This window comes from Rhipicephalus microplus, chromosome X (assembly GCF_043290135.1).
Source record: "Rhipicephalus microplus isolate Deutch F79 chromosome X, USDA_Rmic, whole genome shotgun sequence".
Lineage (NCBI taxonomy): Eukaryota > Metazoa > Arthropoda > Arachnida > Ixodida > Ixodidae > Rhipicephalus > Rhipicephalus microplus.
This window is the reverse complement of record NC_134710.1, coordinates 382,218,563-382,235,600: the sequence shown is the minus strand read 5'-3', so window position 1 is coordinate 382,235,600 and position 17,038 is coordinate 382,218,563. Positions and strand designations below refer to the sequence as shown.

Sequence of the window (17,038 nt, the reverse complement as noted above, 5' to 3'; positions counted from 1 at the left end):
CCTTGCGGCACATTACGTATAGGGGCCTGCTTTCCACCCTTTAGAGTGGCCCTAGCTTTGGAGATACCCGATGAAAATGAAGGACTTGCCACTGTCGAACCTGATAACCCACTATTTCTCTTGAATTCGAAAGTTGCAACCCTCATGCAGTTGAGAACGCTTCGCTAAGGGACTTAAGCATGTTCCTCAATTCGGCCTGAAATTCTTTTGTGTCGTTTTTAAACTTGCTAAAGTCAGATTTAACATCTTCCAGCCCCTCATCTCGTAAAGGCTGGGACAGAGCTCTCTTCTTTGTGGGACGTTCGTCTGCAGGTGCCTCAGATGGTATCTCAATGGGCACGTCTGCTGTTCCTGATGGGGGAGGCGACTGCGATGGCGACGACGCGGTCGCCAATTTTACTTCAGCTACCTCTGCTTGAAGATGCTCAAAAGCGCTCCTTAGCAAAGCGTTTTCGTGTTCGAATTGTGCAATCCTAGCCGCCCCATGCTCTGACAGTGGAGGCACTTTCCTCGTTACCATAGATGGCGTTTCCTTGACAAAGTCGGCCAAGCGAGTATCCCCAGCGGGCGGCGTTTGTAGTCGAACAGCAGATGGGACCTTGGATCGCGAGCATCCCCTAGATCTGAAGCGACTGCGCTTGTATGATGACCGTGGCACTGGTTGTCCAGTGCGCCCTCTCGATGGCGATCTGCTGCGGCTCTGCAGGTGCTCAGTGCCAGTCGATGCTGGTGACTTGGTACGTTGACGTTCACGTCTTCGTTGGCGATCTACATATGGTACTTGAAAGCGTTGTCTGCATATCCTGTCCACTGTAGGGTGAGGCCCTTCACATAGGGCACACTCGGAGGTGCACACGTGATCCTTGGACGGCGACGCCTTGCCGCAACTTCTGCAAATCACATCTTCTGGTGTTGGGCACAGGTTGGCGCGAAGGCCTAGCCTTCTGCACGCATAGCACGCATCGGTTTGTCTACGGTAAAGCGTGCACCGTAACATACTTTGCCCACACATCACGTAGTTAGGCACTTTCAAGCCGTCGAAGAGAACGATGACCGTTGTAGTGTTTTTTATGCGCTTGACCTGTAGTGCTCTAGGACTTTTCGGTTGAACAATCATGCTGCTTAGCTGCTCGTGATTGAAGTCTATGTCGACGCCTCTGAGGACCCCCTTACACGTGTTGTCTGGTCCGGCCAAGTACGAGCTCACTTCATAGCTGGCCTTCCTGACTGTGATTGCTTCAACTTTTGAATATGCTCGGGCGTTCTTTTCAGCCAGTGTACTCACGACAAAAATGTTCTGCGTAGGGTTGGGGCACACAATGTCATCGGCTATCTCGGCCGGGCTCAGTTGCACTGCCAACGTCAAAGCATGGGCCACTTTGATTTGACTAACATTCTTGACGTTCATGCCTCCTCCCGGTCTGACGATGACTCTATAGTGCTCTCTTGGTAGGCGAGGCAGTCTCCATGCAGCGATGAGACGCTTCTTTACGCTGGTGAGCGCACGACCTCCGCCGGAAACGCCATTACGTTGTATCAAACTTGCATGCGCGTCTCGCTCGGATGCACCGTGTAGCTTGCGCTTTGAAATGGCCGTTGTCCAGCCGGACTCAAGGCACTCTTCAGGGGTAATGTCCACCGCTTCTACTTCAACTTGCATTGACATGTTTTTGCTCACAAACGCACGGCTGCGCAAGCGGCCGCACGAGGCGAGGCGCAGGATGCGTTCGACGTGGCCTTGCAGAAAAGTTCCAGAAATTTCACAGTGGCATTACTCACCGAGAAAAGTCTGGTATCGGTGTGATCGGTAGCACAAACTGCATCGAAGGACTTGAAGCTCAGCCACAGGGACCAGTGGTGCAATTATATACAAATTCCAAATCTGGACGGAGGCGTTTCGTCGGTGACATCAAAAAGTGGGCGGTCCGCAGCGGTCGCGAGGATCAGGAGAAGCGAACAGCCAATGAGGGAAAAGAAGGCTTGCGTCATCATTTTGACGTCATCTTGGGGACCGTAGAGCAAAGTAAAAAGTATCAGTAACATGTTAAGAAGTACTTAACTATTATTGATCACTATTAAAATGTGTTGGCACTAGTTTTTAAACGTTCAAGAAGCATTACGGCACAATCCAAACGTATTTTTACTGTAATTGTTTTGAAACAACACTAAATTTAGCGGGATGGTTAGTGGTGGCGCTAAGTACAACCCGGTTTCAAGCAGTTACTGTTCTCATATCTCCACCACCAAACGGCGCAACCTTCGAAGTTGTTGGCGCAGTCGAGTGCAGTCATGGCGGAGGGCACGGCACCGCTAGCCAGCAGCAGCAGCGGCTAATCCGCGTTTCCGAGGGTTAATGTGCGCTGGTGCTCGCCTTTATGACCGAGAATCCACAGCTCGCAGCAAAAGCCATCGAGCTGCAGCACGGCGTCATGGTCGCCGACTGGCGGCGGCTGTGGCAAGTGCTCAGCGACGCGCTGAATCGCTGCCGCACAGGCGAGACGAAGAACCATGACAGTGGAAAACCCCATGTTGTCTAAGTGCTCGGATGCCGAAAAGTCGCGAAGCCCTTTTATTTCAATCCAATCCATGCCACTTTGCAGCCATTTCAATCCATCCGGTTCCTTTCGGATGGTCTCTCCGACCGTTCCTTCATCTACCTCCGAAAACCGGAGAAAAACAGTCACGTGACACCTCGTTCCCCGTCACATAAAACGTCACAGCAATCGTCACGGCTCGAATGGGCCAATCGCGTGCGACTCAATGGAACAGACCGCCTCCGTCCGGATTTGGAATTTGTATATAATCGCACCACTGAAAGTTGCATCCGAAAACATTTACTGAAACAGGAGCCGACGTTCACACAACTGCACTAGTCGGCGCCCCCTGCTGGAATCCTTCGGTGGCCCCTGCTGGAATCCCTTCCTCACATAAAAATAAAAAATTCCCCTGCGCCGAACGTTTACTGATATTGAAGTTGAGTATATATAGGGTGTCTTTATAAATGCACAATGTAACTTTGACATTTTCGACAGTATCAGGTCTCGAATAAAAGTCACAGTTTCGCCAAAAGGGCAAAGCAATGAATGCGATAGCAACATATTCGAATGTTTTACAAAACAAGGCTAGCATTTTCAAGAGCCATAATAATTGTAGTAAACATCCGCTTGCTCAGTAAGGAAGTTTCCTGCGGCATGGCCATAGCGACAAAATTCAATGTTATATGAAGCGAGGCTGGCAGTCAACTCATTTAGATCTAATCTCACGTAACTCTACAAAGCGCTAGTGTAGGAGAAGACGACCGCATCAGGTACATTTTTGGCACCGTTTTTTTCGTGTTCAGAGTGCAGCCCGTAGTAGCTTCTGCATGCTGCCGATCTACAAGCTGTGCACTGATTATTGCCGCAATAGCGCAGCAACCATAAGCCCCCCTCCTCGTTCCCTCATGAGATAAGCGCGCACGCAGACGACCCCGGCCGAAAAGGTGATGTTTGTTATGTAGAAAGAGGAGGCTAGCGCATCTTTCCCCGTATATATATATATATATACATACTTATACATGTACGTGAATGATGATGGCAGCAGCGGTGACGGCAAAGGTCAGCCGAGACTGACCATATGATTGCTTTCGCAATAATATTTCAAGTCTGTTGTAGTCGAACGACACATCCACGGGACCGTGCACAAATTGCGGCTGTTCTTAGTAGGCCTTTCACTGATATTAATAGGCGGGCAAGGATGTGTGCCTTAACTGCATGTACTTTTTCATATATATTGAGGGCTAACTGTGTAGTTCATCATCTTCACCTGCACATACAAGTCATCGTGATCATCATCATCGTAGTCTCTTGCCGCGTGTTCGGTTGCTGGCTCACGCATCTGTGTTGAAAATACAATGATCGCTCCTTTGTACCTGACGCCGTCTGACAAGTGGTGGAGCGTGCTGTGATTCGAAAGTCTTCGTGCTCTACCAGTCACCTCTGGAGCTCCGGTCTGGTCTACGCCTGTGCTTGCCAACAGAGATGGCGCAAAACGACCCACCCCCTCCCACCTTCTTCCCACCACCCGCTCAGCCTGCTGGGCCTCGCTACGTCGTGAGTACACCACAACGAGACTCTTCGGTATTTCACGGCCTTCGCACAGAAGTTGTCGAAGAGTGGCTGGATAATTACGACAGAACAAGCGCTTGTAATCATTGGGATGACGCCGACATACTGCGCTATGTCACCTTAACTCAAGGAGGTCGCTAAGACAGTTTCACAACCACGAACGTGACTTTCCCGATTGGAATACATTCGAGGTGGAACTCCGGCAGATTTATAGCACGTCAGCAGAATGTTCTGAAGCTGCCAAACAGAAACTCGCCACCCGAATTCAAGGGTCAGACGAATCCTGTACATCCTATATTAAAGACGTGCTTATTCTTTGCCGCCGAGCCCAAAGTGACATGACAAAGGCTGACCGCATCCGTCACCTACTGAAAGACGTTAACTCTGTCGCTTTCAATGCCCTCGTCATTCAGACCCCCAATACAATTCAAGACATTATCACTACGGGCTAACGTCTAGACACGCTTTATTCCATGCGCCTTCCAAGGCCTCCGTGACACTCGTTTTACTGGCGAGCATAAGCTGCGGGCTTTAATTTACACCATAGTGAGAGAACTTCACAGCCTTGTTCCTGCCATTACACCTACTTCATCTGTCCGCTCGCCTCCTCCTAACTTGCGGGAAATCATGAAGAATCAATTGGCGTCAATGACTAGTGTCGCACGTGCCCCACCCTCTGCGCCCTTACATATGCCTATATATGCCAATGTCGTCTCATGGCCTCCTGCACCAATTCCACCTGTACATGCGGGCATCGTATATGACCATTTGGCTGCGATGGCAGCCAAGGCACCACTACAAGCACACTTCCCTGCCTGGCGCCCTACGCGCCCCGTCTGCTACTACTGTGGCATTTGAGGACACATCTCCCGCTTTTGCCGCCGGCGCCAGCAAGATGAACGACGAGGTTATTCTTCGTACGATAATGACCGTGCCCCGAGGTCTGAGCCCTACGTTCCAGTAACCTACATTTCCTCGCCACGGCGTTCGCTTTCACTTCCTTGGTCCCACGGTGACGTTCGTTCTTCCCACTCATCTCGCCGTCGTTCTCTGTCGCCCTTCCGCTGTACTACTTCGCCTTTACATTCTGCTCTGGTGCCCCTCGACAGCCACTTGGAAAACTAGAAGGTGGAGTTTTTGGAGGACAAACTGCGTGTCGTCGAAGTGTGACGATTCCTCCTGCGCGCCCTGCAAATTCACTGACTGTTTGTGTAGAAGGCATTTCAGTTGACGCACTTGTGGACACTGGAGCCGCCATTTCGGTTATTGATCGCGAACTATGTCATCGTCTACGAAATGTGCAAACTCCATTTGTTGGTCCAGTGTTATGGGATGCTAATGACAATCAAGTTTACCCCATTGGAAAATACACTGTTCGTGTTCTGATCGACGAAATTCGTCACCATACACAACTTGCTGTGCTTTCTTCATGTGCTCATCTGATTGAACTTCCTGTCAGCTGCTTCCGCTGTCATTTCATGTGGCTCGCCCGTTATTTGCATTATGGACACTGAGCATTCTAGTGCTTACGATTTCTCGTCGCCTCACCTTGTAGCAGCTGCAGATTTTGTACCGCCCCCAGCCCAAGAACGCATCCTCATCATTAGGTCAAGCGATACCATTGTCGGTGACGCAGTAGTTGTCCCTGATCAACGCTGCATTCTCCAAGGAATCACCATCGCCTGTTGTTAAGTGCAGTTTTTGCATGGTCATGCCAGTCTCACCGCTTACAACATGACAACAGAGCCACAACTACTGCGAGAGGGGTCCACTATTGCCAGCCTTATTGACATAGCACCGGTATGTGTAGTCACTGAATCGTCTCCGTCGTCAGTCGCTAAGTGTACACCACCAGGAGGCTCATCTAATGTGCTTAAAGCCACTTTGAGTCCATACTTCAATCCAACGCAAACTAATGACTTAATGGCCCTTTTAACGAAACACCAGACTTGTTTTGACGTTTGTTCGAATGGCTTGGGTCACACTACGGCAGCCTCTCATCGCATCGCCACAGACGGGTCTCGTATCATTCGCCGTTGCCCCTACCGTGTGTCGTCTTCAGAACGCAAGGTTATCAGAACCAAGTCAATGACGTGCTTGCACGTAGTGTTATCAGGCCTTCAGCAAGCCCTTGGTCTTCTCCTGTTGTCCTAGTTAACAAAAAGGATGGATCAGTGCGATTTTGTGTTTACAGGACACTAAACAAAATCACCAGGAAGGGTGTATATTCTATGCCTCAGATTGACGATGCCTTAGACACCTTACAGTGTGCAGAATACTGTTCAAGCCTCGACCTACAATCTGACTATTGGCAGATCCTGATGCATGGGTATGATGAAGAGAAGACAGCATTTGCTACTCCTGATGGCCTCTTCGAATTCAATTTGATGCCTTTTGGACTCTGCAATGATCCAGCTACATTTGAGTGAATGATCGACACGGTGCTGCGGGGCCTAAAATGGAAGACCTGTCTTTGTTACCTGGACGACATTGTCATATTTTCATCCAGCTTCTCGTAACACCTAGAACGTCTAGACGAGGTGCTCGCATGTCTAGCCAAAGTCGGTCTCCAACTAAATACCAAGAAGTGCAGGTTTGCGAGCCGCAGCATCAAAGTGCTAGGCCACGTTGTCAGCAAGCTTGGCATTAAACCTGATCCCGACAAGGTGGCCGCTGTGTTGCACTTTCCTAAACCCACCACGCTAAAAGACCTTCGCAGCTTTCTCAGCTTAGCCACTTACTTCCACCGGTTTGTCCGTGATTTTGCCACTATCGTGCATGCTCTTCACAAACTCCTGATCACAAGTGCATCATTTATTTAAACAGAAGACTGTGAAGCTGCTTTCCAGACCCTGAAGCGATGTCGTACATCAGGGCCAGTTCTTCACTATTTTGATCCCAAAGCCCCTACTATATTACACACTGACGCAAGTAAGCATGGAATCGGCACTGTCCTGCTGCAGCGTGACCTGGCTTCGCAAGAGCAAGTCATGGCTTATGTGAGCCGTACTTTCTCTCCAGCAGAACGGAATTACAGCATCACAGAACAAGAATGTCTGGCTATCGTGTGGTTTGTGCAAAAATTTTGCCCTTATTTGTATGGCCGGATCATCATGCGGATCATCATGCGCTCTGTTGGTTGTCCTCTTTAAAGAACTTGTCAGGACGCCTCGGTCGTTGGGTGCTCCGACTACAGGAGTATGTATGACTACAGTGTCATATACTGGTTGGTTCGAAAACACCAAGATGTCGACGCTTTGGCACGCTGTCCGCTGTCGCGAAATCATGATGCATCTACCTGCTGCGCAGCACCTCCCAGCCAAGAGACCATGCAGATGGCCAGTCTTAGTCCTATCGAGTTTAGTGCACCGGATGACCTCCTTCAGTCCGCAGACTTCACCTCACTCCAACTTGCAGACAGATACTGCCGCACAATCATCAATAGACTCACCGGCTTGTCCTGTGATCCCAACAGCCGCTTACGATGACAACTTGTGCGTTTCGAACTTCGTGATGGGGCACTACTTCGGCAAATTTACCATCCTCTCGGTAGCCGATGGGTTCCTGCCATACCTCGCTCACTTCGACTCCAAGTTTTAAAAACCTTTCATGACGACTTGTCGACTGGCCATTTGGGTTTTCTTAAAACCTGCGATCGCATTAAGACTTTCTGCTTCCGACCTGTCCTTTCCACTAGTGTTTCCAATTACGTCACTTCCTGTTTGTCATGTCAGCACCGAAAACATTCGACATTTCTTCCCACCAGCCCTCTACAACCTCTCCCGTGCCCATCCGCTCCCTTCGAGTTCGGTGGTATAGACTTATACGGACCCGTTCCATTTACCCCCGCCGGTCACCGTTGGATTGTTACTACCGTAGACCATCTTACTCGCTACACTTAGACGGTAGCTCTTCCTTCTGGTGCTGACTCTGAAGTGGCTGACTTTGTTCTGTGTGCCGTTATCTTGCGCCACGGCGTCCCTCCTGTTTTGAGTGACCGTGGCAAGACATTTCTTTCTAATGTGCTCGCTGAAGTCCTACAGGCCTCTCACACCATTCATAAGACCACCTCCGCATATCATCCGCGAACGAACGGTCTCATTGAGCGCTCTCATATAACTTTGTCAGACATCATCACTATGTATATCCCTCCGATCACTAGAACTGGGACACAATACTACCTTTTGTTACGTTCACCGACAACACTACCATTCAATGCACTATAAGTTACAGCCCGTTTTTTTTGTGCATGGCCATACACCATCTCTTGTTCTAGAAACCAGCTGCTTGTCCACGTCCTCTGTCCCATTTGCATTCGTTCCGGAAGAGTTCGCTGCCCGTGTCAACCACTGCCGCACAATTGCCCGCGCCAATATCTCTATCATTCAGGCCCAGCGAAAAGTTTGTTGTGATGCGACACGTCGAGTTGTGTCATTCTACCCAGGCGACGAAATGCACCTGTACACACCTGTTTGCGCACCCGGCCTCTGTGAAAAGTTCGTTTACAGATACTGTGGTCCTTACACCGTGCTTGAACGAACATCGGCCGTGAATTATTGCGTTGCTCCGGTCACTTCGGCTTCTGATCGTTGTCGTTGCGGGATGGAGATCGTCCATCTGTCTCGCCTCAAGCCTTATATCTGACGCTTGTACCCTTACTAAATGGGCGTCTTGCTGACCGCTTTTGTGTAGGGGGGAAATAGTGTGAGCGCTGACTGTGCAGTTCATCATTTTCACCTGTGCATACGAATTGTCGTGATCATCATCATCGTACTCTCTCGCAGCGTGTTCGGTTGCTGGCTGACGCATCTGTGTTGAAAATACAATGGTCACTTCTTCGTACCTGATGTCGTCTCACAATATATATAAACAATACATACACACCGGCCAAGACTTTTGAAACTTAATAAAAAAAACTACATTTGTAGTACAAATTGTTGCCATAAACAAGCGTTTGCTGGCTTGCAATGGCGCTGCACCAATAGATTTGGGAAGCAGCATAATATAAGATGTTGATGGTAAATGAGGACTAGTTATAATGAAGTTAGGCAGATTAACAGAAGTCTCTGCGACGCCGTTGTGCCCGAATTGCAGGGAAGTGAAGATATAGAACACTATTTGCTTAAGTGTCCTGAGCTTAAAAAGGAACGGTGATGTTTATTTAAGGGACTACAATGTTTAGGCTCGCCTTGCAACAGCGTAACTGATATTGTGTTTCAGCGTGGTCACTAGATTTTTAGGAAGCAGGTGTAACGAATTCTCTTGAAGTTTTTGAATTATACAAACTTCGCATGTGACTGGTGGTGAGTGACAATTATGTTGGGGTATGGTGCAGTGAGATAGGGGTACCGGCACAGTACTGCATGTGGAATAGTGCAGAGGCCCTGGCTTATGCAGGGTTAAGTCGCGCTACGCAAGAATTTCGAAGGGCCTGCTCGTGCTAAGTTAAAACAAATACATTAGTTACAATTAGCAAGGAAGAAACCGGCCGGGGAACTGCCTGCAAATTATGCAAGGATAGATCCGCCAGGTACCCTAAAAACATCCTAATCCTAATTCATGCATCGTGTAAAAGGAAGGAAGTGATCCAGCGAATGGACACATAGAGCAGCCCGATGAAAATTTTATCAGCTACGGTCCAACACGCAATGCGAAGGCGCATAGAAAGTGGTTCCAGTCTGAAATATTGTTTAATGTGCTGAATGGAAATAACAGGTATACAGCTGACACGTAGGTGGGCTATAGTATGCTTTTATTATAGTTTAAACAAAAAAGGCCCACCTGCCAACTTCGCCAGTGCTCGCACGCAGGCAACTAAACCGTGCGCTACCGAATCAGAGAAGCTGAAGCACATAGAGGAAGCTATTGTTCAGAAAGGCACTCCCTGATTTTTGAAGGATGATGTACTCTCTTGAAATAAGGGTAACCAACGCACTAGGTTAAGACGAATGGAAGAAACACACATGGTGCTTAGACTGCACTTCTAAGTGTAGCATGCATTTTTTTTTTGTCTCAACTTCTCTTACAGTTTAGTCCTTTTTCAGTATGATTGAACAAACCATACAAATTTTAATGCTGTCAATTAGTTTTCGTCTCCTGATTTAGATAATTATTACAATGACAATCTTTCCATGTACGCCGCGAGAAAGAAAATGCCAAGCTGATATTAAACACTCCGAAGAGGCTCTTTGCTGCTAAGTATCAAAAGTGTCAAGTCTCAAGTGTGACCAGATGACAAATTTGGAAAAAAAGGGGGTGGGACAAGGGCCCCCCACTTATTTTTTTTGAACCGGGCCTTCTGCACTGTTAATCCGGGCCTGTGTCGAGGTCTGCTGTAATTCAATGCCCGCTGTAACGCTGTAGACATGTCGCAGTTATCTGCGGCAGCCTAGCAGAAGACAGCTGCATAGGACTGTTCATCGCAGGGATGCACATATTCTCGTTCATTTTGCCACTGTGCTCTGTTAACGCCCCTTATCAACTGTATGGTAGACGCTCGCGCATTCAGGTTTACAGGGGTGGAAGTGCTGTGCCAAACCGCGCCTAAATGGCAATTTGAGCATGCAACGCCAAATTTAGTCAAAGTTCTCACATCGACCGAGCAACACACGGGGGCTACACAAAGGACGCAGCAGCATCAGTATAAAATTTCGCGTCCATATCAAACGTCATATTTCGGATCAAGCATCAATCTCATTTGTGTTACGTGAACCGATTCCATGATTCTTGTTAAGGTCACATTTGTGTGCATGCCTCATTATGCCACTCTATGCAAGTTTTAACAGCAAAGCTGTTAGACAAACTATAAAGACGGCTGTGCTGTTGCAAAAAACTCAATCACACCATTGCTGAGCAACCGTCGAGCGCATGCTGTGCTCGATGGTTGCTCGGCAACGTGCAGCGAGCTTTTTGCCGTACATTTTTTATTGTGAGGTATGAAAAGCAAACCCTCAGCCCACACCATAAACAAATAGCGGGCATGCTTTTTCTGCCATACGAAATAAATTAAAGATCAGTGTCATCAGCAAACCAATGACTGCATAGCAACGATTTATAATGTAATGGTGATGCTGCAAGCGCTCCTTTCTATTTATATTTGCGCAAGGCACCATTACTCTTGTAACGCTGCCTTGCGCAAACTGCACCCGAATGACTGGGGACTGTCTAGATAAATTTAGAACCCTTCGATGAGATTACGTGCGCAATGCGTACATTATAGTTTGTTCTGGAATTCACGTGGCCGCTAGTGATAACGCTGAAATCTTTAATGGCGTATCTATAAATGCTGCCGAATTTTGCTGCGTGGTAAATTATGATGGCTCTATGTTCACTGCTATCAGTCTATAGCATGTATTCCTTGTAGAATGACATTTCGTTTTTCAGGAACAGGTTAGCCCAAATGAAACGTTCACTCATGAAAACAGAGACTACTGCGTTTGTCGACTTCATGACCCCATGGCATTACGAAGGCTGACAGCTAACTCTTTTGGATCTGACATTGCGACACTCACAGCTATAACTGCCCTCGGAGTGACGAATATCGGCTTTCGCGTTTAATGTTTGCTTGAGCAGTGCACATTACCTCAGCTTGCACAATTTTACACGTGGTTCGAATATACGATGTGCTGAAGATGGTACCAACTTGTAGTTTACGTGGAACGTGGCGGCGACGACGAAAACCCATCGAGTGTCTATATAATTTCCATGGTATTAAAAAATTTTTCACTTAATTGTCTAGCAATGGTGCGATGAGCGCTTCTAAATTTTCTCGTGGTTCTCATGTCGCTGCGGCACTTCAATGACCGGAATTCAAGTTTTTTACATTTTTTTATGGAACCCTATGAGTTTAGTCTGAAAATAACTTCTATTTTATAGTAGCTCATCTCTAGTCTTTAGTGGCTGTTCATATTGGATGTGGCATTTTAATAACATTGTGAACATTGCATCATTTTAGGATTACTTTTTATTAGGTTAAGATCTAGTGGCTGTTCAGAACGCCGCCTATGTTTTTTCTTTAAGTTGCTCGGCTTTTACTTTTGATGTTTTAAGGTTTACTATATATGAATTTATGGTAAGTCTGGACACTTAATCAGTATTGCATGCTTAGTAAGAACCACTGAAATGGCGTCTCTCATAATCATATACAGTCGCCGACCGATTTTCCGGACTCCAAAAATTCGGACTTGTTGGATATTCCGGACTTCATAAATGCACCGTCAGGGATCCCATAGAGCTAATGCATTGTTTCGACCAATTTTTCGGGCGAATTTGCCCCTGAAAGTTCGATTTTTCGGACTAAATCGCTCGTTTTGTGCCACGCTCCAAGCCATTGTGAACGCCGCCATGTTGGATTTTCCGTCGGCTTGGCTAAGCTTGGTCTTCAGATGCCTTTCCTGCCTCCGACATTGGAATGCGCACGCCATATTTTAGGTTTCGGAGGCCGTGTTTGCTTTTTAAAAGACGCGGTGATGGATGCCGTTTTTTCGTCTTTGGTCAGCACTATCGTCATCACATCGCACGGGGAGGAGGCGAAAGAAGGATTCTTTTATTGTCGTTGCAGCTTGTTTCAGTGGCCATTCTGCACGTGTTGTGTCGCGTAGCGTCGAGACGTTGTGTGCTTCGCAGCGGCTATCTGCGGCGTCGAATTTTGTGTTCTCGGTACCATGGCTCCGCTATCTGTGCCATCGCGGGAGCCAGGTGGTGTGAAGAAGCGTGGGAAGTATACGACCCTGACGATGGAGAAGAAAGCTCCCATAATCAAGCTAATAGAGAGTGGACGTTCGCAGCTAGATGTCGCTGGATGACGGTCGACGCCGGATGGCGGTCGTCGTTGTCGTCGAATGACAACGACGACCGCCCGCAGCCGTCGGAGATCGCCAACGCGGTGACAATTTTGTCGAGCGTTTACGGCGACGATGTCACCTTGGCGCAAATACGGGCAAACCAAATTGCCTCCAAGCGTAGTTTTAGGCAAGGCAGCATCAAGGACTTTTTTAAACCTGCCTGATGCAATAAACTTCAGATTTTTGGCGAAAACGAATTTTTCGGACTGTTCGATTTTTCGTACTTTTTTTCGGTCCCCGCCAGGTCCGAAAAATCGGTCGGCGACTGTAGTGGTTTTGGGACGTTAAACCCCACATATCAATCATCAAGAACCACTGAAATGTTTTTTTATCAGAAAGCGAAAATTCTAATTAACAGTGATCTGTGGCCCGAGAAATCTGCTCCAAATCTAAATTTTGATGCTCCAAAACACACCTTTTGCTGTTCCAGAGCTGCTCGAAAACTCCCTTTTACTGCTTCAAAGCTGCTCAAAAACTGCATTATTCTGGCTCCCAAAGCTGCTCCAAAATTCTGTAGCCGGCTTCCATCCCTGCACGATGGGTGTGTTTTGCGACAAAGTTGAATAGCAATATTTCTAATGGGGTGCCCGGAATTGCAGAAAACCGGTCACCGGAAATGCGGTGACCGGAATTCATGATTGCAGTGCGGGGGTCCTATTCACTTGATTCGGCACACAATGTCGCCAAACGAATTCGTGGCCACCAGTATGGATGTGCCATGTCTCAAGCTATCGCCATGCGTTCATGTCATCTTAGACCGCAGCTCTTTTCTTTTATAATGATTTTGTGGACAGTCCATGCAAACAGTACCCGTGCCATCACGTTCCATATGAAGGTTAAGTCGCAAGTACATGGCTCCATGCGTTGTATGTTCTGTGCGCGAGTGTCATTACACAAATGCTGCTGAACAAGGACACTTAGGTTTAGATGAAACAAACTGGCAGTGTCCTCCGCGTGAAAGGCACGTAGTGGTACTTAGACGAGCAGGCTTCCCCTGGAATGTATTGTTAAAGGTTTGCGAAAAGTTGATTAAGAAAATGAAACGAGGCCTTTGTGTTGGTTGCAACTTGGATGAGAAGGCGAAGCATAAGAAATTTGCTGTTCTTCCATATGTTCACGGTTTTACCCACCGCCTAAAAAAGGTGGCATTAAGATATGACGTCCGAGTGGCCGTTCCTGCCACCAACAAGTTATCCACTTTATGTGCCAAAGTAGAAAGACGAGTCGCGAATTGGATATATGTGCAGCAATATACATGTAATGATAGACATATTCATAATTATGTATCTTGTATCACTGGTGTTGTCTATCTATATGTTTGGCGCCGCCGCGGTGTTCTTGTGGCTAAGGTACTCTGCTGCTGACCCGCAGGTTGCGGGTTCGAAACCCGGCTGCGGTGACTGCATTTCCGATGGAGGCGGAAATGTTGTAGGCCCATGTGCTCAGATTTGGGTGCACGTTAAAGAACCTCAGGTGGTTGAAATTTCCGGAGCCCTCCACTACAGCGTCTCTCATAATCATATGGTGGTTTTGGGATGTTAAACCTCACATATCAATCAATCAATCAATACTCCATACCTTTGTCATACAATCGTGTATACATGGGTCATACAGGTCGCTGTCTAAATGTTAGACTTCGAGAACATTTTAATTATCTGAAAGGCCACTCTGGCCTTCATCTAGCAGCCCACTGTAGGGAATGCGACTGCGTGCCGCTCTTTGATAATACTTCTGTGTTCTTTTGGCATAAAAACCAAAGAGTGCGCAACTTATTGAGGCTGTCCATATTCACAAGATTTCTGAGTCGTGCCTCAGTGCTCCCTCTGTGGTCATTCATGATAAGGAGTTGAGCTTTCTAGGTTTTGTATGATGTGTGTGCTATTCCTGTTGTTGCCTAGGTTTTATTGATTTGACCCGTATTGCCTTTTTCTCCTCCCCCTTTGCCCTCCCTTGCTTTTCATCCTTTCCTTTATATATTGCCTTGTTCTTGCAATAAAGCTCCAGTTGATAGTCTGCACTTGTCTGTCCTTTTTCTCTACTTCATGTTTCCGTTTTGCGCAGTACATTATGCATCAGTACCAACTTGCCCAACTAGGCATTCTTCTGTAGTGGTAAGACTTAAGGGGTTGCTTCAGTTTTTAGAAAGGGGTTGCTTTAGTTTTTAGAGGGGATGAGTATCTCATACCTTTTTACATTTTTTGTGCTACACTTCACTTACTGCAGCAGCCATTCTTTTTGTAGTATTGAGCTGCTATCCTAGCACATCCAAGGGGAGAGGGGGTTGTAGGTAGTTTTGGGAGGTTCGAATCCCCACCTAAAATTTTTCAGTTTGCATATGTATAAATACACAAACACATAGATATGGACCCCCAAACATGTATAAAGTAATAAAATTTCGAAGGTGAGTTAACGAATCAGATAGATTCGTGTGGAGACATGCTCAAAATCTACAAGATATCGAGGGCAAGTACAGCCGATACTCCGTTACAACCTAAGAATAAATACATGCTCTGCCCCCAGTACTACAGCACACCTATCATGCATCTATGCACAAATCAATGATTGACGATTTTTATTCTAATATACAAGCACTTTTTCACTGGTAATAAAAATACTATGCATATCATGAATTGAAAATTTGTCGTTTCTTGTTAAAGTTTTATGTTTGGCTGAGCAGTGAATTAAGAATCTTCGATGAAATTTTCCAGCAAAACTTTTTGACTGAAAACTAGTGAAATGAGCACGTGCCTGTATTGATATGTCATATACCTGAAATACATCAAAAGTCCTGACATTCGCGTTTCATGTTCTACTTGGTGCGTTTCTGTGCATCTTCGCCAGCTCCTAATTTGGACGCGACAGCATTGTAGAGCTCGTTTCGCAGAAAGGTCATCGTCATCGTCGTTGGTTGGTCGGGAAGGAAAAATCAGCGTTGTCCTCGACTGCGAAATTGAGAGAAATGTAGATGTTTTTCGTTCTAGTTAGGAATCGCACCCACGCATTCTTAATGGCATATAGCTATTCGACCACAGAGCTATGACACTGCTGGAAGCTGCTTTGAAAAGAAAAAGACTATATGATTGTCATGTAGTATGATATAACAGGAGTATATATATCATATAACATGGCGTGGCAGAGTCGCCGTCCGAAAAATGATTCTAACAAACTTTGTCATGAGGCGTCAGCTTGCAATCTTTCCTAGGCATGCTGCGAGCCCAAACTTCCAACCTCACCGAGTCACTAGGGACTTTGAGGTAATTACCTTCTCCTTGCAAAACGGGTGACCATTGTTGCAGTTCGGCACAACACATTTCTGCCCCATCCTGAAGAAACATTGCTCGAATCCTGAAAAGCACGCGAACAGTCAGTGCCGCAGGCACAGGACGCTGAAGCCACTGAGCCGGTATATTGCAAAGAGATTTGTGACAGCCTGTGGGGCATAGACCAAGGAGTGTTGTGGAAAACTTTCCCTTGCAAGGCCACCCACGCACGTGCATGGGTGGCCTCACAAGGTGTGTGGGTTCCCTTGGAAGGGAAAGGCATGGTTGGCCTTGCAAGAGATGTGCTATGCGCCTGACATCGTCTGCTTCAGGTCATTACTAGCCACTTGTTTCAGGTACTTTGCGAACGTAACTCTAGCTGTATCAGTTGGTAACAGCCACTGAAATATCTTAGTTATTCATGTTACACACAAAAGTTTGAAAAGTTTTGCAGCGTACGAAGCGCTATCATGATTTTTATGTGTCGCGTCTATAGAAGCACATGTAAAAGGTGGCAACAGACCGAAAGCATCATCTGCCAAGTGTTGGCATAAGCCACATCACTCCGTGATGCTATCACTTCGAGCACTGGCACATTTCTGCTCCTCAAGTACTTCTTTCTCTGTTGTCGTTGGTTCTCCAAGTCTGATAAATGGACTCTTCCCCGTAAGGCTACGAAAATCAAGCCCTCTAATTTCTGTTGCCAATGATTTTAAACAAATATGAAAAAGATTGTATGAAAATATTTTGTAAGGTATAGTGTTTCGGTCTCTTGTTTTTGCATCAATATGTATGGTATACTTGTGGAGTAATACTACTTCTTTTTTTG

At 46.9% G+C, this 17,038-nt stretch overlaps 1 protein-coding gene across 2 annotated transcripts in view; it reads left to right on the top strand.

Annotated features, from left to right (window-relative positions):
* The window catches only part of LOC119162298 (uncharacterized), a 77,364-nt gene that overhangs the window by 20,810 nt on the left and 39,516 nt on the right, over positions 1–17,038 (top strand). The window lies entirely within an intron of this gene.